The following is a 23384-nucleotide window of genomic DNA, read 5'->3' as shown; positions in this document are numbered from 1 at the left end:
TGATACAAATAGCAAAAACATTAATACTGTGAAATATTATTATAATAGAAAATAACTTTTCTTTTTTTTAATATAATTAAAAATGTAATTGAATCCTGTGACGGCAAAACTGAATTCATTACTCATTACTCCAGTCTTCAGTGACACACAATCCTTCAGAAATCATACTAATATGCTGATTTAGTGATTAATATATCTTATTACTATCAATGTTGAGATTATTTTTCGGAAACAATTATACGATTCGTACATGATACATGATTTGTTGAAGAATATATTAATTGATTACTTGATTGATGTTTTCAAAAAAAAAAATTATTGGAAATAAAAAAATATTTTTTTGAAATATATATTTACTGTCACTTTTAAGAATAAAAGTATAGATTTCTTTTTAAGAAAATATTTTTCTAGGTGTATTTTATATATATACACACACACACACACACACACACACACACACACACACACATTATATATATGTATTTTAAAGTGTTTTTAGAATATGATCTGAATTGTCAAAACACCTCTCAAAAAGCTTGCTACGGATGCAAAAAATGCTTTTTTTTTTCTTTCTTTTTTTCGGATGTGCAAAACTTTCGAAGGCAGAGTGTAAACATGATTGACACAACTTGAGGTAATATTTATTTATAACACGCAAAAATTTCAGACTCAGACTAAGTAACAGCTGTGAACGATTCATAAACCGAGTGAACCACTAACTCACGAGTGGGTTTCATAAATCTTTTTTACTGACTCATTTAAATGAACCGGTCCATAAGAGACATTTGCCCATGAATTGGACATCACGGCCCACACTGAATACATTGTTCAGTCTGCAAGAAACACTGTTATGACATCCGACAAAAACATTTATACGAACACACACAAAGTTACCTCAACTAACTAGACTTTATATTATCCTCACCCATTGTTTCGTACCATTTGTCACAGTTTGGAGCCCTGGATTATACATCAAAATGCAATGTCTCTCACCATAACAGTTCATCGCAGCTGAAAATAGAGTCAATCTGTCTCATGCTAAAAGAGAGCTCCACATTTGCACCAGCTGAAGACTTCAAAGGCAGGCCACTCAGGTAAGTACCCCAGAAAGAGTCCCCATTAATCTAGAATGTTCCTCCTCAAAAGAGACTACGTTAACTGCAGGTGCAGGTTCCCTTCTGTTTACATAAAGTTCTGTTACTGCATTTAATGAAACCAGGTCTGTCTTGTTATTTGGTGATGATTATCATAATATTTGGTGATTATTATCATAATAGTTACAGTGCTAATTGCGATAATAGTCATAAAATAATGAGAAAGAATGTTAGCAATGAATTTATTTATTAAATAAAGCTCTCCGGAATACTTGATTCTGATTGGTCCATCACACCATTCTAAGCTTAAGTATTTTTGCATAATAACCACGAAGCTGTAACTGACTGTTGTATCTGGCAACCAATTTGCATGTCTCTCATATCACTCCATGCTCTCTTCTCATGTAATACATGTGTATATGTACATATATGTACGCAATATTCCATGTTAGTTTACCTCATTTATTTATTCAACTGTTTTGCTGTGTAATAAGCAGATATATGGTCTGTCACTCTGTAGGGTTTGCTATTTTACAATTATGAGCCACTGATTGAAAATTCTCCATATTTTCGAATGAAAGAAACACATTTGAATTGTACACTACTACTGAGATGTGGTGCTCAAGTGGAAGATGCAGGTTCAAATTCTGTTCACGATTCCCGTTCTCGACATAATTTTTTGCTACTTAAATCTGATTTAAAAAAAAATCCAAATAAAAAAGTTACTGGATACATGAAAGTGCTTATGTTAGAATACCGTAGTGAAAGCAGAAGAAGAAGATAAAGTAGACTGAAGACAGAGGAGGAGGAGGAGGAGGAGGAGAAAACATGCAACAGAAGTGATATTTTGGCATATAATTGTTATTCATGAAAATATTTTAACATGTCGTAAGTACTTGCTAAATCTGGTTCCTCAGGTTCCACTGACAGAGAGCTTTATCAGTTTCACCGATGTCACCCCGATGTGTGATCTCTGCTGAGGCCCCGAGCCGAAGTGAATAACTGCTAACACCGTCTCTCTGCCTTTAAACTGGTAGGAGGCAGATCTTGTTGGACAAACAGTGCTGAGAGAACAAATGTCGGCAGTATAGCTAATGAACACAGAGGGGATTTAACAAACACGTTAACAAATGAGGAGAGAGACGGAAGGTGTAATCAGTTAAAAGTGACTCGCATTCTCTTTTGTGTGTGAAAATGCAAAACCATTTTAATCTGCTTCCTGTGATAATTGGTTTCTGATGCGCCATTTATCTTTATCTCTTCTTCTCCCTCTTTTTTCTCCTTCTCTCTGTCTCGCTGACATGGTTAAGTCTCCATCCCCTAGGTATTTTAATTAGTGTAACGAGATCCAATTTGACAAATCTCAAGATGTGATGAAAACAAAAAGTGTTTAGTCTTGATAGCTTGTTACATACCTGACAATTTCCTTTGTCGTCTAGTGGTGGGGTTCTAAAAGCGACACTTTCTGTGGCTGTGTTCGGCAGATCAGAAGCAAGAGAGAGTTGCTGTTTTATCATCATCATATAGCACTATATGATATACACCCAAAATAACCAAAGTGTGACCCGTGTCAAAAAATGCATATCTAATTTTAAAAACAATAACATCAACAAGCCTTCATAAAGCAAAAAAGCTCGAAAGACGAACGCAAACATAAAGTTGATGACATGACAAAACTAAATGGAAAGTTAATTGGTTACTTCCACTAGTGAACTGACCAATGCCATTTTTTACAATTTTGACCATAAAAAAAAAAAAAATTAAATAAAAAAATAAACATTATAATAATAAAAACTAAAATAATAATAATACAGAATTATATTTAGTGCATTATAAATAATTATAATAAAAATATTTAAATACTATAAAATAATTTATATTAATAATTTTATAATATTTAAATATAATAATAATTATTATTATTATTAAATAGGACAATTAATAATAGTAATAAAAATAATAGTAATTATGATTTTATTATTCTTATTTTTACTACTACTACTATTTTTTTAGAAAAGCATTTGACAAAATGACAAATAAAAACTCTTTTAAAAAAGTGTTATTTAAAATTTGCATTTAAAATTGTTCGGTAATTTTATTTGTTATATATAAAATAAAATAAAGAAAATAATAATAAAAAAACTATTATTTGTAAACAAATTAAAAAAAAATTTTTATTTTTGCCTGTTTACTTGTTAACTTAAAAAAAAAGTTTTTTTTATTTATTTAAATGTTAAGGTTAATACTAAATTATAAAATTCATCATTTATACCCTTAAGTGGCATGCCTGGTCCTCTACAGTTTATGTCCCCTGAATAGAAAAGTAGTTTCAGAGATGGAGCAAGAATTCTATTTATTTATGTATTGTAATGTTGACTGTGACAGGAATCTAATTATATTAAAAGAATAATTAGATTCAAATTTTTATTTCATATTTGACTTTAAGTAGCCACCGCTTCATTTCAGACGTGTTCAAACAAAGACTTTGGGAATCTGAGAGTCGAGGAGAGCGGAGACGTCTTCCTGCCTGCAGTGTCTCTTTTTGACGTGTCGCCAACAAACCGTCCATGACAGCCCCCAGCCCCGCTGGTCATTGTTCCCCCTGATTAATTGAGATGCGCAAACATTGACAGAACTCATTTACTGTTTTGGAGAGGTGTGTTCCCATCCGCATTACACAAATTGTTACAACAACACAAATATGCTTGTGAATGCACCCTCACACACGCAGAAGCGCGGGCCGCACAGTTCCTGCTTGATGCACTGATTGCTTTTTAAACAGAGAACCTGTTTGAGGCATTTATGTGGATGCTGAAACACGATTTGAGATTGATAAGATTTAAAGACTGTCAGGCTTTGAAAAGAGCTCGGGCCACTTTTTAGACTGACATGTTGCACGGTGTGAATGGCACAGCAGTACAGCTAATGCTAAATTCAGATTTTTACCAACTTAGACCCCAGGAAAACTGGATTCTTTAAGGATTTTTTTATAAAAAATGGAAATTCTGTCACCATTTACTCACCCTCATGTTAACCCATTTTTTCCTCTTTAAAACACAACAGAAGGGATTTGAATCAATTTACTGTTTGCTCTTTACAAGAAATTGGGACTGGAGCTTTCAAGTTTCTGAAAGAACACAAAAGCAACATAAAAATAACGTAAAAATCTAGTGCATTTATATACTATATTTCAGGTCCCCTGAAGCCAGTCAACACTTTTGTGCAGCAAACAGACAGAAATAAAAATGGTTTAGTCACTGATAGTCTTCCACTCCAATGAGCTGTTAACCGCTGTGACTAGATCACTGAATCACTGAGTCAGATTACAGCAATTTATGAAGAATTACATAATGAATCATTGAATCTTCAAAAAGAGATGACTGATTCACTCATAAATGGTTTTATTGCCACTTCTTTCATAAACTAATGAATGCGCCATCGGGAACTACACTCCAAAAAGTGAACATTTATGGAACCTTTCTAGTGCAAAATAATTATTATGGTGGAAAAGGGTCCCTTGAATTATTAATCTGAAGTGAATAATGGCTGAGATTTGAAACACAATCTCATGTCACTTCATAACTATTTGAAATTTTGATGAATTGGTGGCTAATTTGAACAAAATTCAACGAAGATCTCATTTGTACGTTGTCGTACAAATCTGTTGATGCCCCATGTTATGTTTAGGGGTGCATACATAAAAAAAATAAAAAAAAATAAAATGATATATGTTATATAGTGCTGTCAAACGATTAATCGCAATTAATCACATCACAGAAGTTTTTGTTTACATAATATGTGTGTGTATACTGTGTATATTTATTATTTATATATAAATACAAGAATATGCATGTATATTTATAAGAAAAATATGTTATGTTTATATATTTAATATATTTATATTTAATATAAAATATAAGAATATAAATATATAAATGTATATACATGTAATACAAGTTTCGGAAAGTTTTTTTCGAATATGGCTCTGTGTGACGTTAGATGGAGCGGAATTTCCTTATATGGGTCCTAAGTGCACGTCTGCCGGAAGAGCACGCGCTCCCGTATAGCAGAGCACTGAGAGCACAACAGACTTCACTGATCAGAGCGAGAGCGTCGCGAAATGTCACAAAAGAAGTGTGTTTTTGGTTGCGAGGGCAAGACAACCCTGCACAGATTACCAAAAAAAAAAAAAAAAAACATCAAGGGACCAGTGGACGGAGTTTATTTTTACAGAGCATCAACGGAGCTGTGCAAGTGTTTTTGTTTGTTCCCTGCATTTCGAAGATGCTTGTTTTACAAACAAGGCCCAGTTTGATGCCAGACTTGCATATCGTTTATTTCTTAAGGATAATGCAATCCCAACAAAAAAGGGTCACGATCGTGTGTTGGAACAACAGGCGTTGAGTAAAACTGCTTCAAATATCTCTGTGTTGTTAACTTAGCTATCGGCGCGTAAGCACATCAAGTAAACCTCTTGTACAACTTTAAAGAAAAAAAAAAGACGATATAAAGTGGAACTTAGTCATTTTCCAAAACTGCTAAGTGTAACGGTGGCCAGCGAGTAGTGATGTGCAGGTAAACCTCCCTGATCTCAAGAGACGCACTAGCAACAGACGCTAGTGGCTGTAGCCATTTAGCCTCCTTGTTAGAGGAGACCCGGGTTCGAGCCCCACTCGGAGCGATTGTGAGGAGCGTCAGAAAGGACCCGGGAGAGAGGGGTTACATAAGCAAATATATACATACCACATAGAGACGTCCTGTTATAGTCGTTGCTGCTGTTGTCCTCGTTCAGTTTCAGCCTCGGGGTCTGATTCTGGATCATAAATATACGCTGAATCTGACTGTTAGCCATGGTTTGTTTTGGATGATGTTTTTTTTTTCCTCACGGTAATGTCACAACTTCCAAACGCTCTCAACGCAAAAGCTTACACGCGCTCGTGATTCTTTAGCTCCGCCCACACGCCACGCCTCCAGCCGGTCGTGTTTTTCCGAAAAAAATCGGCACATACTATTTTTCTCTTATAAATATAATAAAACTAAAGACTTTTTGGAGATATGAAGGATGCAGTACTACTCTATAGCTACTCAAGATTAACAGGAGATTGAGTGAAAATTAGCATTTCACCCCCCCTTTAAAAAAAATCATATGAAATCGAGTTACATTTTCAGTAGAGATTAGCTGAAATTGAAGTTGAAAAGAAGTTATCATATGCCTTATGGCATGAAATAGATCACTTTTATTGCCCTCATTCACTTTAACCGTAAGGAAAAAATGTCCATAATATTCTTTAATATTTCATTTTGTGCTAGGAAAGTCAGTCATATGTATTTGGAAATGAGGGAGAATAAATAATGACAAAAGTTTCCATTTCTAGATGAACTGTCACTTTAAATGGAGGCTTCAAAATCATACAAATATAAAAATATGAGTTCCCAAGAGAAGGAATACAACTCACTGATATTGTCCCAGAAACATTGTCACCCATTACTAATATCCACAGCAAACACTCTTCTCTTCTTGCCCTCTTTCTCATCCCTCATTTCTACAGGTCCACAACTCCTTCAGTACATTTCTTTCTGAAACAAAGACCTCCATGCCATTCTTTTCCATTCTACCCCTTTCAATGTCTCTCTCTCTCTCTCTCTTTTACCCCCATCTCTGCTTCGGCTGCTGTCATACTCTTCTCATTAATTCCAACCTGTCATCCGGTCGCCTGGCTGTATCTCCCTGCCAGGTGACAGCTTTCCAATGACTGACAAAGGCTCTTTAGGTGATACAGAAGATCTTTCGCAGAGAGATTTTTGTAAAGTGCCCCTCAAATGTCACTTTTTTCCCCCTCAGAGCTTGAAGCTGAGGTGAGGGTCCTCACTCTTGTGCTCAGCAGGCCAGAACAGTAAACAGAACTGAGGCCTTTTACACGGGACTGAGGGACAGAGCTCAATCAAAGTCTGCTGAACGTGCTGCTTATGATTTCAATTACGACAATATACTGCCAATGCAAATGATATAGTGGTTACTTGCCTTTTCATTAATCTGATTCAACAAGCAATAGGGCTAAAACCAAATAATTAGATAGGAATGTATATAGACATATAAAGAGAGTGAGTAAATGATTTAAATTACTTGTTAATAAATAAATCAGAATTAATCTGAATTAATCAGTGTTTTTGAATCAACTGGTAAAGTGAATGATTCAATAATTTACTTGATACCAGTCATGTGATTTGTTCCTAAAGGATTTTTTTAATGAAATTAAAAGCGAATGATTTGAATGACCCACTCATAAAAAGTCCCTTGTTTGGTTCCTGAATGAAACCGTTTTTTGAACGAAATAGTTGAGTGAATGATTTAAAAGACCCACTCATAAAAAAAAACATGTTTTGTTAATGAATTAATCTTTTTTTTTTTTATGAAATAGTTGAATGAATTATTTAAATGACTCTCAAAAAGTCCCTTGTTTTGTTCTTGAATGAATCAGTCTTTTTGAATCAATCTGTTCAGATAACAACTCAAATAACTCCCTCATAAATTGAGTCAATTGTTTTGTTACTGAAAGAATTACAATGGCTATAGTGAGTGATTCAATGACTCACTCATACATAAACACTTGATTTATTCCTGAATTAACTGGTTGAATTAATTATTCAGAAAATTCACTGTCACTGAAAGTCACAAAGTCACTGAAGCTATTTACTTGTTCAGAGGAGACGTATTTTTAGATAAATGTTTTGTATATGTCTTGACTTTCTCAAAACACTTAAAATATGTCAATATATAAATTTTGGGAAGAAAGTTGAAACCATGATCCGCACTTGCCTTCTTTTTAAATTTTATTTTACATTTATCACCAATAGGTAAAAATCACAAAGGTTTTGGCTCAAAGTGTTTCTACAAATTTGTTTTTCTGAGTGTGGATAATGGTTTCATATACTAAGTAATCTAATACCTAAATTGACAAACCAAAATAAAAGATCAAGTGACGGAAGATCAAAAGAAAAAAAAAAGTTCAGAAAGATCAGAAATCATGAGTTGTGAAAATGAACGTATTGTATAACGTTTTGCATGGACTGCATTTCTATAGCTTCATTCCTCATATTAAATATGACGCCTGGGTTGATCAAGTTCTATATTCTTTAAGCAGAAAGACAAAGCAAAGAAAAATGACCCCACACATACTGACAGCCCCTCAAAAACGGCCCTAATTTACATTCAGGCAAATATTAAAACAGAACAAGCAAAGGCAAAACACAAACTATTCAGTATGAATTCAAAAAAGGGTGGAAAGGTCCTAAAAGCATTCAAAGAATCATACATTAACATGTAGCCACAGGAGGGACCTATGAGAAGTTCATAAATAAAACTTCAAAGCCATTGGTAATTGTTGTCATCCCTTGCAATGGCGTTGTGTTTTTTTCATCTCTCTCATCAGCGCTGCTCCCACCAGTCTCCACTTTGTTCTGGTTGTCGGCGTGTGGAATAATGGGCGAGTCGCATGTGTACGTTTATCTAATTAACATGTGACACACACTGAGAGTCAAATGAAAGGCACGGCCGGGGATCGCCGGTGAGCTGGAGAAGAAAAGCCGCCTCCCACCGAAGTCGCAGTCGGACTAAAGTCGCAGTTTGTTAACAGATCTCTACCTTTGTTTGTGCCAGGATTCGTTTGTTATAATTGTGTAGAGAAGATGGAGGGAGGAGGAGATGACAGAATTGAAGCCTTCTATCTGTTTATTTGGACCTCCATTGATGGACTGACTGTTACTCCTTCTCTAGTAGATGGCCTTTTGGCTACTTTTCCTGACAAGTTGTGTGGTTCAATAGTAAAATACACCTACAGTAGGCCAGCTCCGTAAATATGCAAAACCATTCATAGATTCCTCAAGAAGTGTAAAAACTGTGGCATTGCCAAAACATTGCTCTGTTTAAATCATCCATTTAAATAGACATTTTAAAATATAGAAAAGTGTGCAAAACATTTTTGTAATGTATTAAAATAGATTGGTTATAATTTAAATAAAAAAAATATATATTTTCAGCAAGTTGGAGCTCTAAAATGTATTTTCTTGCCATTTAAAGAATAAAATATAAATACATATATATTTATTTCCAATTTGAAAATATAGATTTTATTAAGCCACACTATTTATCATATATATCTAGCTAAAATTTAAAAATATATTCACAGAGGAAAATATGTATTATTTTTTAATCTAGACCAGCCCAAAAAGCTCAACCAATGGTGTGAGTTTATGAACGATGCAAGATGGGAAACCTGTCTGAAAACAGTCATTATTTTTCGAATACATCATTTACAGTAGCACAGAAATAAGACACTTCAGCTTTAATTGAACAGCACTGTTTCTTCACTTTATTAATTATTCGCTTGACATTAAAAACACAAAGCCCTACACCCCTAACCCTTGGTTTGTAACAAACAACTTCCCCTTTAAAAGTCAGCACATTCAAAGAGGTGAACGCCAAAGAGGACAAGCTTCACAAAAGTGAATGAAAGAGGAAAAATGTGTGTGGAGGGGAGGGGGGGGGATGAGGCGAGTCAAACCCGAAGGGAGATGCTGATTTAAACAAGTAAATCTTGGCTTGTCTATTTTCAGCAGATGCAAAGAGAGAGAGAGAGAGAGAGAGGGAGAAAGAGAGCGCGTATCAGACGAGTGAGTTTATCAGCATGGCACCTGCTCTGGTACATTCTTGATGAAGCAAAGGTTGTCTTCATTAAGGGCATTAATATTCATGACGCATGGTAATTTTGACACAGAAAAGGTCTCCGTAACCTTTTCTTGTGTGAGAATTTTTTACTTCTCAAGGAAATTACAGTCCGGCAATGACTTAATTAATGCTTGCTTTCTGGGCTGCAGTTTGAGGGCCTGTCAGTTTGGTGCTGCCCAGGCTGTCAAGCAGGCACAAGGCTGGGGAGGAGAGACAGATTGAGAGAAGGAGGGAGAGATGCAGACTACACCCAGAACAAGACCTGGTTTTCTCTCTTTCTATCTGGGCTTTCACATTCATCTGAAGATTTTCAGCCTTCGCGTTTCATACTCACCCATGACCTTGCACTGTAGCCCGAAACAGTTCACTGCAACCTTTAATCAACTTCTATACGATCAAACTTACAGTCTTTGTGTTCTCCATTCAGCTGTTTAGTCTGCCAAACTTCATAATTAAAACGCTGGATGAATGCAGGATGACTGGGATGCATGGCGGAGAAAATACATCTTTGAACCTAAATCTCCCTCCCGCTCTCTCTCGCTCACTAGTGCCACACATGATGTTTTCGCTGGCAAATTGCAACCGTTTTCGCCCACCAACATCAGACTGTAAAAAATGTGAACATAAGGTAGCATTTCCTTTATCATGTCTCATAAAAATAGCAATTTGCTGAAGCTCTTGTAGCACAATATGGAAGGCGGTGTGGCTTGCTGATAATGTTGAGATGACAGATTGTCCTATACTGGGAGGTTTCCATCGAATCTGTTGGCTGGCGTAATAAATTGTGCGGAATGAGAGAGGCAGAAACAGAGAAAGAAGGCTAACGAGGGGTGGGGAGAAGAAGAAAGCGCTCTTTCACGCCAAAACAACCCCTTTAGTCAACAATGAAAACTGAGCTAGCGGTGTAATTACACACAAAAAGAATCTGCTTGTAATTAGGTTGTTATGGCCTCATCGCTAGCAGAGCTGCTTCCTCAGATGCCGCTGCCATTCACGGCCAGACAGCGGTAAAGCTACGACCAAAGGCCTTCCAGCTCGAAGGAACCCCTCTGTAGGTGCCTAAAGAACAACTAGCACCACTCAAACGTCCTCTCAATCACCTGTTTCTCAGAATAGCAGCGAGCTAAACTGAGAACGACATGAAAGGCTTGATAAGAGACTTGATTACGTGCTAAGCGGCTGAAGGAGGGGATTGCTCAAATACATCTCAAGGACAGAAATAATTAGTATACAGGGAGACAATTTCTGACAGAACCTGACTAGAACAGCCTTAAAGAACCTAACAGCACTTCCCTGACACATTTTGGTAAACAAGACTCTAACTCTACCAGCACTTTAAAGCAGAGGACTGCTAACAGTGTATATACATAGAAACAGTGCTGCTAGCTCAACATTATAGCACATTTAAATGACGGTTAGTGCTGGGTAAAAAAAAACACTGATTTCTAAACTGATTCTGAAAATCTTTTACTGTGTGCCAGTCGTACACCAAAATACGAATAGAATGTGATGATAAACAGGACGTTTAATGCAAAATAACGGCTTTCTATGGAGTTGTTTTCATGGGCTGCATGACACTGTGTAGACTGAATGAAATGGCTCTAATGAACCGATTCTCTTCAGTGAATTGAAATATATAGAGCAATCAGTCAGGAATGATTCGCAAACAAAAGACTCTTATGAAGCAATTATTTTTAGTGCATTAAAGGCATAGGCCACAACCAGTGTATACTGATTCATAAATCAATGACTCTTGTGAACCAGTACTTTTTAGTGAATCAGAAGTATAGAGTGCAACTAGTGTAGACTGATTCATAAATAAATGACTCTTATGAACAAGTTGATTTTAGTGAATGAAATGCATTAGTGATTTTCTTTCTCAGAAGTCACTGCTTGACAAAAGCATACAGTGCAATCAGATTATTCTGAACCCCTACGAGACATATAAATAAAATTCGAATTTGATGAATTAAGGTATTAAATCAACATCATGTTATGTTTTTTTTTTTTTCATTCACCAAATTTATTTGGTAAAAGTGAGAATATGATTTTCAGATCAATTATAAAGTTTATTTAAAAATGCCAAAATACAAATTACAAAATGTACTATAATAATATGTATGAAACATATTTTGAAGCTTAATGTATATTTTGATTCAATGCAAAATGTTATATACTGTATATTTAGAATTTAAGAATATAAATGAAAATGTGTAAAAACTAAGTAAAAAAATAAGAAGATAGTAGTAGCTCAACTTATTGGAAAATGTTTCAAATATATTTTAATATCTATTTTAGCAATATTTGTATATATTATTTATATTTAAAATATATTGAAAAACACACCTGACAGACAGACAGACTGATTTATAGACAGATAGTTTCTCCATGTTTTACTCCATTTCTTTTAAAATTGTTATTCCATTTCTACCAAGTCTACAGCTAATGTGAATTTGTTGTAGATCATTACAGATGATGACAGACAGCCGAGATACAATGTTGCTACAACTTCAAATCAGTACTAGCACATCCATACAGGATCCCTAACAGGAAGCGCTACACCAAGATGCTTTTGAAACAACAGTCATTAGCAGAACTCCGTATACTGCACCTAGCACCGCAAAGGCTGGGGATGTTTTCCTGCTTTTCCTTGCACATATGCACAGTAATAATACTTTCCAAGAAGCAAACGTCCTCTACCACAGCTCATTTCCTGTAAACACACAATCCAACGTCTCAGTGTCTTCACAACCAGGAATTCATTACGAACAAACTTGCAGACGTTGCCATCCTCCGCTATTGCGTGTACGTATTTATGTGTTTGAGAAAGAGAAGGAGTCAGGGAGAGAGAGAGAACATTGTCACACATCTCTTGTCAGAGACAAAGAAAATATAAATATGTTAATTGTATTGTCACAGACATTGCAGATGATTAGGTGTACAGTGTTTTTAAAGAGAGGAGTCCTCAGTGCCTTCTGCGGTCCTGTCACAGAGTGAAGCGCCTGCTTTGATCACTTGCATCGCTCAAAGTGAAATCTGTCTCTATGACTTACAGTGCTGAGGGAAGGATTAATGATTTCTGCAGATGGAGGGAGACTGAGTTCTGCTCTGTGTGGCTTGCGGGCTGTGGTGGGGCTTAGGGGCAAAAGGATCATGGGAAGAGACCAGATGCTTTTTGGAGTAGGAGCCCGTCCCAAATGATGCACTTTAGGTCTTGCAATGGCCGTTTGTTATTTTGGGTCTCAGAAGGGTCCTCATGTGCCCCCAACGGATGTGGGGTCCATAGCAGACTACTAACCAACAGTTTTTACATAGCCAATTAGTGGACTTACAAGGGTTTAATCTACATTTGGGACAAGGTGTCCACTTTATAAGCTACTCTAAATATTGATCACTGATTGGTTGATTTATCTACATATAGACTATAGGCCTACCATTTAAACGTTTGTGGTTGGTGAGATATTTTAAAGTTTTAAAAAAAATCTTTAACTATTGCTCAATAAAACTATCTATTATTAAAAAAGTAGCTTTAACCTAATGTAAATATATTTTCATCTAAAATTGTTTATCTTTATCAGCAATTTTTTGTGTCTTTTTATTTATATTATAAACATATGACAGACAGACATAAAAACACTTCAGGTCTCCAAACTTATGAACAGTAGTGAATAATTCACATAAACTATTTTAGGAGTTCAGTACAAGTTAAGCTCAACTGAAAATATTTGCAGCATTTCAGCTCAAATAACACACAAGTTTTAATGAAATAGTTAATGTAAGCACTTTAATAAAAAGAAACACATTTACATTTATGCTTTTAAACCCACCAAAAATCATCTGCATTCACTTTTCTATTGTAAGTGATTCAGTATTGGCCTCAGTCAAACTCTCTGTCTCTGGCGAATCCGGTCCAGCGTCTACAGGAAGCATTGTCCCAAGACCTCTTTATCACAGTCTGTCGTGACCATCACGGCTAATTTCTGTTCTCACTGAAAAGAAAGGCTCATTTTCTGAACAATAGTCCCTCATTCAAATTTGCAACATGTCGTGAATGAAAGTATCCAGGCTGTAAAAAGCAGCTTGAGACAGTTCAGATTCACGGCCGTGTGTCAAGAGCACCAGGATTTTTCTTTCCCGATTCATTTAACGACAACAGAGGCCTTAATAGAAATCAGATGGATAGAGAACTCCTAAAATGTTCTTTCTCTCTGTATTATGTAGCATTAGAAATATGATTCATTTCACTGAATTGGTTTATTAAATCAATTCATTATATAGATCAGATACAGAAATGCATTAGCGATTTTCTTTCTCAGAAGTCACTGCTTGACATCAAAGTCTTTGGCATTTTGCACTTGTTTGAGACATTTGGTTCAAAGTTGTTCTTCATCAGTACATTTTCTAGGTTTTGAAATTTTACAGGGCTCAATACAACTTTTTATGTTTCACTGAAGTGCTTTGAAACATGCAGAGTTATTCTATGTGTTAATGTAATTTCAACTGAAACAGGAAGACAGAATCTTTTTTAAATAGCTGATAGCATTTGTTTATATCACAGCTTGGGCCAGAGTCGTCGAGCTTGGCAAAGCCACATTTTACAGCATATGACAGTCTAATATATTACCCCTTTAGATTCAGTGTGAAAACTGTTACTAAAGCAAAACAGTGATTTATAATGATGATGAGGATGTGTAGTTTGAAAATTGTGCATGGCATCAGTGTTATCTCTTCAATTCATTACTGCTGTCTGTCTAACCGTTTCTCCTCCAACAAGTGACCGATTTCAGCTTCAGCTTCAGTGCCTATTTATAATCTAGGGAGCGGGATGCTTCGGATTCTACAGAGAATTTGATTGGACAGAAAGTTTGATGAGAAACTGAAGTGCAGGCTGTTGTTTAGAGACCGTACGTTCAGAATGCTTATATCTTCTAAATGTGAATGATGTCATTATTTTGGAGCATACTAGCTAACAGATAAACTTAAGATGAACATGTGTATACTAAAAAACTAAAAACTTCAGTTTTGACTTCATTGGGACTTTAAAACCTAACCATCTGCGTTTACGAGGATACTAAAGTTTTTGCGCATTTGTTTATTCAAGCATGATAAGATCCTTCAGTATTTACAAACTTTTCTGTGTGCACACTTTAGTCTCTTAGACAGCATGCAATAATCAAATTCTCTTTCCCATCTTTTTGTGCTTGAATGGTTTAAAAAATGGCCAGTCCTTATTGCGAGCCATGTTTTTGGCTGTATTTAATTAACATTTCTAGAAATTCTTTGATTAAGTTATACATTTCATCATCTGATTGTTATATATTGTAAAATATTTTCCTTCTTTAAACTGCTTCAGAAATGTTAGCTATTTTACTAGTTGTTTATAGTGTTGTGAACAACAGTCTTAATAGAGTACCTCGATTGTACTTTCAATAGCTTGTAGCTTGCTGAGTTAGTATTAGATTAGCTTTTCCAACACTATTCATTATATCCATCACACTCACTGACATCCCATACTCGTACAATTCGGCCATGACCCATTTTAGCACATGTACCACTGATTTAAAACAAGCCGCTCCGCAGACCTGAGTCAGACCTTAATATAACGTCGACTGTGAAATCATGTTCTGAAGGATTCCCCAAGACCCTTTCTTTTCCATTCTCTCCTTTTGATTCCTTCACAATCGCTTCCTTTTGTTTCCACAGCTGGACCACTTGAACCTTTCTGGTCTCCTCCCAGCACTCTCTCTCACTCTCTCTCTTCTTTGTCTTCCTCAGCCCTCTCTTTTATGTATGTATCTATCTATAGTCCGGCAGATGCGAGCCCCATTTGTACTTCCCCTGACACTCCTGCAGGGGCTTTGCTTAGGGATGCGGGAGCCACAGCCAATCCTGGGTGCAGCTCATGGATCAACCTGACACTTGGTCAGCATCAGCAGATTATGAGCTATAGGAGCCTGACAGTGCTGTATTGTTCTCCCATCTAAATATGAACAATACGGTCCGACCAGCGCGCCACTGACAGCTTATTCCCTCTTATCACTCCTGTGGTGTGGCGGGACATGATCTGCTGGGCCTCTCTCTCTACATGCACACACACACACACACACGCACGGGCGCTCACCTGTGGTTTGCTCAGGCAAGGCCAAACCAGATTACTAGTACACAGAAAGCACATTCAATTGAATTTTTTTTTTCTTTTTTTACCTATTAGCCAACATTTGGTTTAATTATTAATTAAAAAAAATCTAAATTATTTATTAACTTTTTACATTTCGTATTTTGTATTTATATTTAATGTTTATTGTGAGAAAACTTTTTTTTATTATTTTTTTACTATTTATGAAAAGTATCCTCAGCAAACAAAACTGAACACTTTGATAACACTGACATTTATAAGATCATTTATATAATCTGCCGGGGTGGGAGATGTTTGTGTGTCTGTGTGTGTGTGTGTGTGTGTTGGGCGGGGGGGGTTGGGGTGCTATCTATCAAAATGGGACACATCTATTAATCCTTTCTTCATTCTTGTGAAGCTTATAGATTTCACAGCTCCATACTGGTTTATCATGTGAATCTACATGCACTAATCACTAACATCAGAGATTAAAGTCACTGGCTATGTCATCCATTTATTTAAATTCTGGTCAGAAAATAACCGACAAATACAGCTAAGCTTCAATGATTCATTCCTACTGTCCAGAGAGGGCGCTCCCTAGCACAGCATCTCAAAATTGTTAATTGCAAATCTCTGGTGTCATTAAATCTAATTTATACATGCTGTCAGTTAATAGAGAGACTCAACAAGTCAGTCTGATGATAATAAGTTACAAATATGAGTGGCTGGTCACAATGATTGAAGAACGTAAACAGGGTGAATTTTAATTTCATATTAAAGCTAAACTGTTTCTGTTGTGTTTGTGCCGAATTCAAGGGCAGCATTGCATTTATCCATCATGGTGAAGGCAACTCAAAATGCACTGCAAGAAGCTCAGTAAAAACCTAATCCAATATGAAGCAAGATGAAGTCTGATGAAGCAAGAGAACTATGACAAATATCTATCCCAGTCTTCAGTATCACATACTTCAGAAATCATTGTATTATGCTGATTTGGTGCTTAAGAAGCACTTCTTACTATGAATGGGCAACCAATACTGCTGTGCCTGGGAAGCAGTTGGGGGTCTGGTGCCTTACTCAAGTGTCCCATCTCCCCACATTTGCAATCCCTGCTGGACCTGAATCTCGAACCCTGCAACTTGCGGATTACACGTCCAACTCTCTATCCATTAGGCCACGACTGCCCTATAAAACTATTACACCAATAACATTAACTATAGTATCACTTTTGATTAATGTAATGTATCCTTGCTAAATAAAAAGCATGCTAGGTTTTGAAACGGAGCGTATCTCTACCCTGAACTGAACGTCCTGCCCAGAACACAGGCTGTGGTCCATCACAGCAGGCGCATGTCTGCCATTTTGACTTACAGGCCACCATTACGTGGCTCAAAATGAACGAGCCCTTTCACAGGCACTTATGTCTGTAGCTTTCATCTCAGAGCAGTAATCCACTCCGCGCAGCCCACATGGTGTCAGGGGCGAGTGGCCCACCTCAGAGAGCAGGGAATTTGTGCACCGGGCCACTCTATGGTAGTACATTCTACTGCGATGGTTATCAGTCGCTATCTGCAGCCGTGTGTTTGTGTGCAGTAGACAGGGGAGAGGCTCTTAAGGGCTAAATGAATCCTGATTCCCCTGATATTTCTCTCCCGCTGGGGACTTCCTCTCCCAGCCTGCCACTGACGATGTGTGATGCGTTCCTCAGGGAGAGAGCGGTAATAAGCAAGGAACACAAAGCTCCTTGACTGACTCCTTTACTGCTGCGCCGTCGACGCTAACGTGTGCCCACTTGCACGCTCTCAAACTCGCATATGCGCTTATAGACACAAACATCTGCACACGCATGGATAGGTCATGAGATACGCATGCGTGAAACTTTTGAATGCCAGGAAACTTAACTGATAATCTCGGATGCTGTGTGCATGGGAATCCATATTTGAGTGCGTGTATGACTGTGTTGGAGGGGAGGTTTTTGCGATGTCAGAAAATAAAGTCAAATCTGTCATTTTGAGGATTATTTTAATCAGTGAGAAGAGCAAGTGAGAGCGAGTGAGAGTGCTGTCAGTCTGGAACATGGAAGTGAATGTATGAACGCACAGATTTCCACGAGCTGCTCGCTGCCGCCCAATTAATCACACACATTATTCAGACGTTAAGTTAAATATGTTGATTGTAACCTTGCTGAGGAAAATGAAAGTGTTTCTCTGGAGGAGAAGGGCAAGCTCAGGGAGTATGTGGTGTGTGTGTTTGTGTGTCAAGGTCAGAACGGTCAAACGTGTCTTCTCCTCTCTCTCTCTCCTGCACTCCACACACCTGAATCAGAGCTGACACCAGAAAAAAATCCTTACAGTCTGCAACACACACTCACTATCTCCCCATCGCTATCTCCCACACATCACAATAGAAATAGATTGTCTGTTGCAACATTTTCTATGTCTCAATAAATGTTTTCAAGCCATAGCTTTTCAGACAGGCATTTTCAGAGAGCTAGAGTGTTTGTCAGGTTAAATTATTATCTATGCATTTAATATAACTTACACAAAAGCAATAATCTACAAGAGGCCATGCGTTATATTGATTTTACCATGCACGCTTAACCTACTTTACAGTGGTAAAACTGTTGCAACTCATAGCCTGGTGGCATATTATTTTTATTAATATTAATAAAATATTAATAAAAATAAAAAAATCATATTTATATAACAGATAAAATATGTGCTTCTAAAATGTAACATGTAAAATTTGTTATATTGTTGAAGTTTTTTTTTATATTTTTAATAAGTCTGAATAATTTGGTTTATTATTTAATTTAATAAGTAAAAATGTCACTTACTGGCATTAAAATGTTAGTAATTATTGGTTATCTTTATAAATTATGGTCATAAATTTCAATAAAATATTTATTACCAGTCATCAATAAAATATTTATAATATTATCAATAATATATTAATAATATTATCAATAATATATTAATAATATTATCAATAAAATATTTATGTTATCGATAAAATATTCATAATTATCAGTTATTTAGTGAGATTATTGTAAATATTATTGGTTATTAAATTGGTTAATAAATACAAATGATCTGTTATCAATAAAATATTAATTATTTTAAACCTAAAACATTGGTTATTGGATATCTGTTATCTATTATTTCTAAAATATTAATAATAATTATTATTGTGTTATAAAATCACTAATTAAATTTATTGGTGCATCCCTAAGCTCATTCAATGATCCATTTTACAAAAGACATCACGCCACAGGCAGAATGCAGCGTTTCGCACCTGATGCTTTACCCTATAAATTAACGTCTTCGGTCGTAAGTTCACAGACTATCCTGCCCAACAACACCTCCAATCACATCCTCTCCCTCCAATTACAGCCCCCACCCCACACCCCCGGCCCCGTTTTCTGTCCACCTGACCGGCGACGTTCGACGTCTGAACTTCCGTGACCTCTATTCTTCCCCCATCTCTCTTCAGTCTTTAGTTTGATCCAGCAGTTTAATAACCTCAAGTGCTGTCATGGGCGTTTTTGAAAAATGGCTCCCATAAAACATAACAGCCTCAATCAGGCAGTGGAGATTCGCCCAGCTCCGACTATCTCCCAGTGTCCCCCTGTCCCCCGTCCCCGCCTTAATGAATTAGTGCTGAAATATACAGTGGCACCCCAGTCATTAGCACAAACGTGCATCTGTGATTTAATATCATTTCTCCCAATGTTTGCGGTGGAGATGGTCGTGGCTGACTGGCATGTTGAAATATTTGAACCCTATTAGACAATGGGATAAGGCCAGCCTGTTGCTCCCGACTATATCAGTGGTAAATCCCCGCTGATTTACAAAGCATTTACATTTTACCAAACCCTGAAAAAAACTCACTGATTTACACAACTATGCTCCCTTGCCTTCATTTTTCTTTATTTCTAGGTGATGACATTTTGAAAATAAATACTAGGCTAATTAAATACTGGATGGCAGAGCAGCGTGTGGTTGATGGACTGGCGTAGTGTGGAGCTGAGTGGAGTGACAAGGGGCTCTGTGTAGTCATTGAAGAGGGCTGCCACCACTTCTTCTTTGAATCCTGGGATATATGTTAAAAAATGAACAGTGTCCTTTTTCCCCCAGATATATATACTACTGAGAAATTTGGGGTCTGTAAAATTTGGTAATGTTCTTTTAGGGTAATGAAAATTTGCTATATATATATATATATATATATATATATATATATATTTTTTTTTTTTTTTTTTTTTTTTTGTGGAAAATATAAACTATGAATTCTTAATTTGTGGAAATGATTTGACTAAAACAAGGGAAAAAAACAAAACACAAATTTTTTCAAATGTCATGTGAAAGTCTCCACACTTACTTACCCCAAATTTGAAATGTATTGTATGGTGAGCATCTAAATTCCTAACCCTACACATTTTGGGATGTTTTGATACAGAAAAGATCTAGTTATTAAACTCTGTGCTCCTTGTTACGTTTAGTAACTCACTTTTAGATATTCTGTCTGTGCATACAGATGAAATGATGTGACATTCAACAGGCTGCCAAAGTTTGAGCAAAGTCCTGAAAAATGCATTAAAAAAGCACACAATTAATCAACATGTTGTAAGAATAGAACTTCTTGCGAATGAATTAGCACCTTCATATTTGTGTCAAAAATTAATTGTATCCCTTTGCAGCTTTCCCAATGAGATATTAAAATGGGAAGTAAAGCAGAGGGGGTGGGGACCGCTGATTGTGCTAATTGATGCATTCAGAACACTGTGTGGGACCTCGGGACGCTACGCCACACTGGGGATGTCAGTGCCTCTAAAGATGGCAGCATATCTGCCTCACCATTTAAAGTCTTTAATCAAAATCTACAAGCAGAAATATGTCGTACAGACAGCGTGGGCTCCCTAATTCCAAAGCACCATGGGGTTCAGTTTAAGGGAAGAAAAAGAAGAAAAAGTAAACCTTCCAAGAATTAATTGACTTGTTTCGGCATGGAGGTTAGCCAGGCTTGCATAAGGAAATACACGAGCCGGAAACAACTGTAACTGCATTTATATTGTGCATGACACAAGCAGTTCAGGAAAGTAATCACTGTTACTCCACATGGATACGGAGAACAAACTCACGTTACTCTTAGTTTAAAACCCTACTTCTCAAAGTTTGGGGTTTGTCAGGTATTAATAGACAACACTTCCTCAACTTCAAATCTGCCGTGTTGATGGTACACGTAAAAAGTTTTTCTTTCCACATTCTTCAGTGCACTTAGCTTTTAACGACAAACACCTCCTCATGAGCATCATTAAACCACCAGATCTGAATGGTGGACTTTTTAGTAAATGATACATAAAATATAACACAGATAGAAAAATATGAGTAATGCGGGTTTGGAATGACATGAGGGGAAGTAAATTATAAAAAAAAAGGAAAAACTATTCCTTAAGCCCTGTTCACACCAAGAACGATAACTATAAAGATAGAAAACTATATTATGTTATGTTATGCAAATCTTTCAACACAGTGATATGAGTAAATGAGGCATTTTAGGAAGGCATGGACAAATCTTAATTTTTCTCTTTGGGTTTGAGACTTTAGTCTTTGCAGCTTTACAGATCATATATATATATATATATATATATATATATATATATATATATATATATATATATATATATATATATATATATATATATATATATATATATATATATACACGTACAGCTTTTAACACTCCAAAGAGAAAGCAAAACTTGAAATCACATCATATGATCCCTTTAATAGTAACCCCTTTTAATAATCCTTAAGGTTAAATAACTGTCTCAGATTGCCCAGATTTTGAGCATGGAAAAACTTGACTACTCTCAGCAAACACTAAACACTTGCAACATCTAATGAAAAACCTTGCAAGAAGAGCATATGCTGTTAAGGAAACCAACACCTATGAAATTAAACATTCATCAAGCTCAACAAACTATTTAATGATGTCTTACAATGTTCTGCACAGATGTGGTTTATGGTTATCTACATCATTTTGTCCATGTAAAGTACATCACAAATTCTTCGGAACACTTGAGTAATCATTTCAAAAGAGGACTTTATGTTTTTGCCTATTAAATGTGTTATTAAAACAAAAACAACAAGCCCATGATAACTCAAATCTTTATGCGATTAGAAAACAAAAAGAAAAACGTGTACCAACCAAGACAAACCATGTCATTTATGGGCCACTTCTCTTTCCCTCTCTCTCTCTCTCTTCGTACTTTTGCAATATACAGGTATACACCATAAAAGAAGAAAACACAGGTAGAGCGAGAAAACCTAGACTTATCTCAGGCCACTCCTAAAGCTTCATTTTCAAAGTGTCAAGCAATTTGTTTAAAGGCTCAAGTCACGAGTCAAGAGACGGCGGGAAAAAAAGCAGAAAAAAAAAAGAAGAGGCGGTAATAAAAATTCATAGAATCTGCTCAGCCACAGAAATGGATGGCGACTGAGGGGGTCACATTGCATCTGTGGTGGGAAGGTCAGAGGTTGCGTACAGTTCTAAAACAAGACAGTGTGTTTTCATGCATCATATAACAGATAAAGATTTTCGGTGTCGAGGCAGACCGGCGAGGAGGAGGGGGACGTTAATTCTGTCAAGGTGTCATCCCTCTCGCTCCCTCGCCTGTGTCACACACTTCATCTTCAGTGCTTGTCCGGCCTGCAACGGTCTGTGTTATGACACACATGTAAAATGTTTTCTTTTGTACCAAACGCACAACATGCTAAGCGAGGTACGTCACGGCCGTTTTTCTTGATCCTTTATTCCAGAATAATGCGATTATTCTACACAAATGGTGGGGATTTGATTCGAGCCAAAAGCATCGCAGGGCCCCAGCGCTTGGGGCTAGTATTCATCACTTGTAGAAATTATGTATTGAATGTGTTCTGGTTTATGACATCATTCAGCCGGATGAAATAGAAGCAGAGATTGGTTGCAGTGATTACCGTAAGCTGCCAGTGTTTTCATTACAAACAGCAGACGATTTCTAATAAAAAGATTAGAGGTGTATGGCATCTTCAGAATCATGTCATGGAGTGAATTTATCATGACCGGGACACCAGCGACCCCATTTTCCACAGCTGTAAAATAGATGTACGGTACATTTCATTTTTTATATTCTTTTAAAAATGGCCCAGTGGTGACTGCCGTTACAGCGCTCAGTTTGGAAAAGAATCTGATGGCAAAAAAGTTTCTGCTTTTTTTATTTTTCATAGCTAGTAGTTCATTGCTCGTTACTTCTAAATACTGAATGCATTCATAACGAAAACATGATGTCATGGCACTTGGTGCTATTTAACGTGATTTGTGCCCTTTGTCATAAGCCATTTTGGTTTAAAAGTGCTTACTATGAACACAAAAACATATTCAGGCCATATTATATTCCCAGAAAATAATA

This window comes from Carassius auratus, chromosome 19 (assembly GCF_003368295.1).
Source record: "Carassius auratus strain Wakin chromosome 19, ASM336829v1, whole genome shotgun sequence".
NCBI lineage: Eukaryota > Metazoa > Chordata > Actinopteri > Cypriniformes > Cyprinidae > Carassius > Carassius auratus.
Note: the sequence above shows the minus strand (reverse complement) of the source record.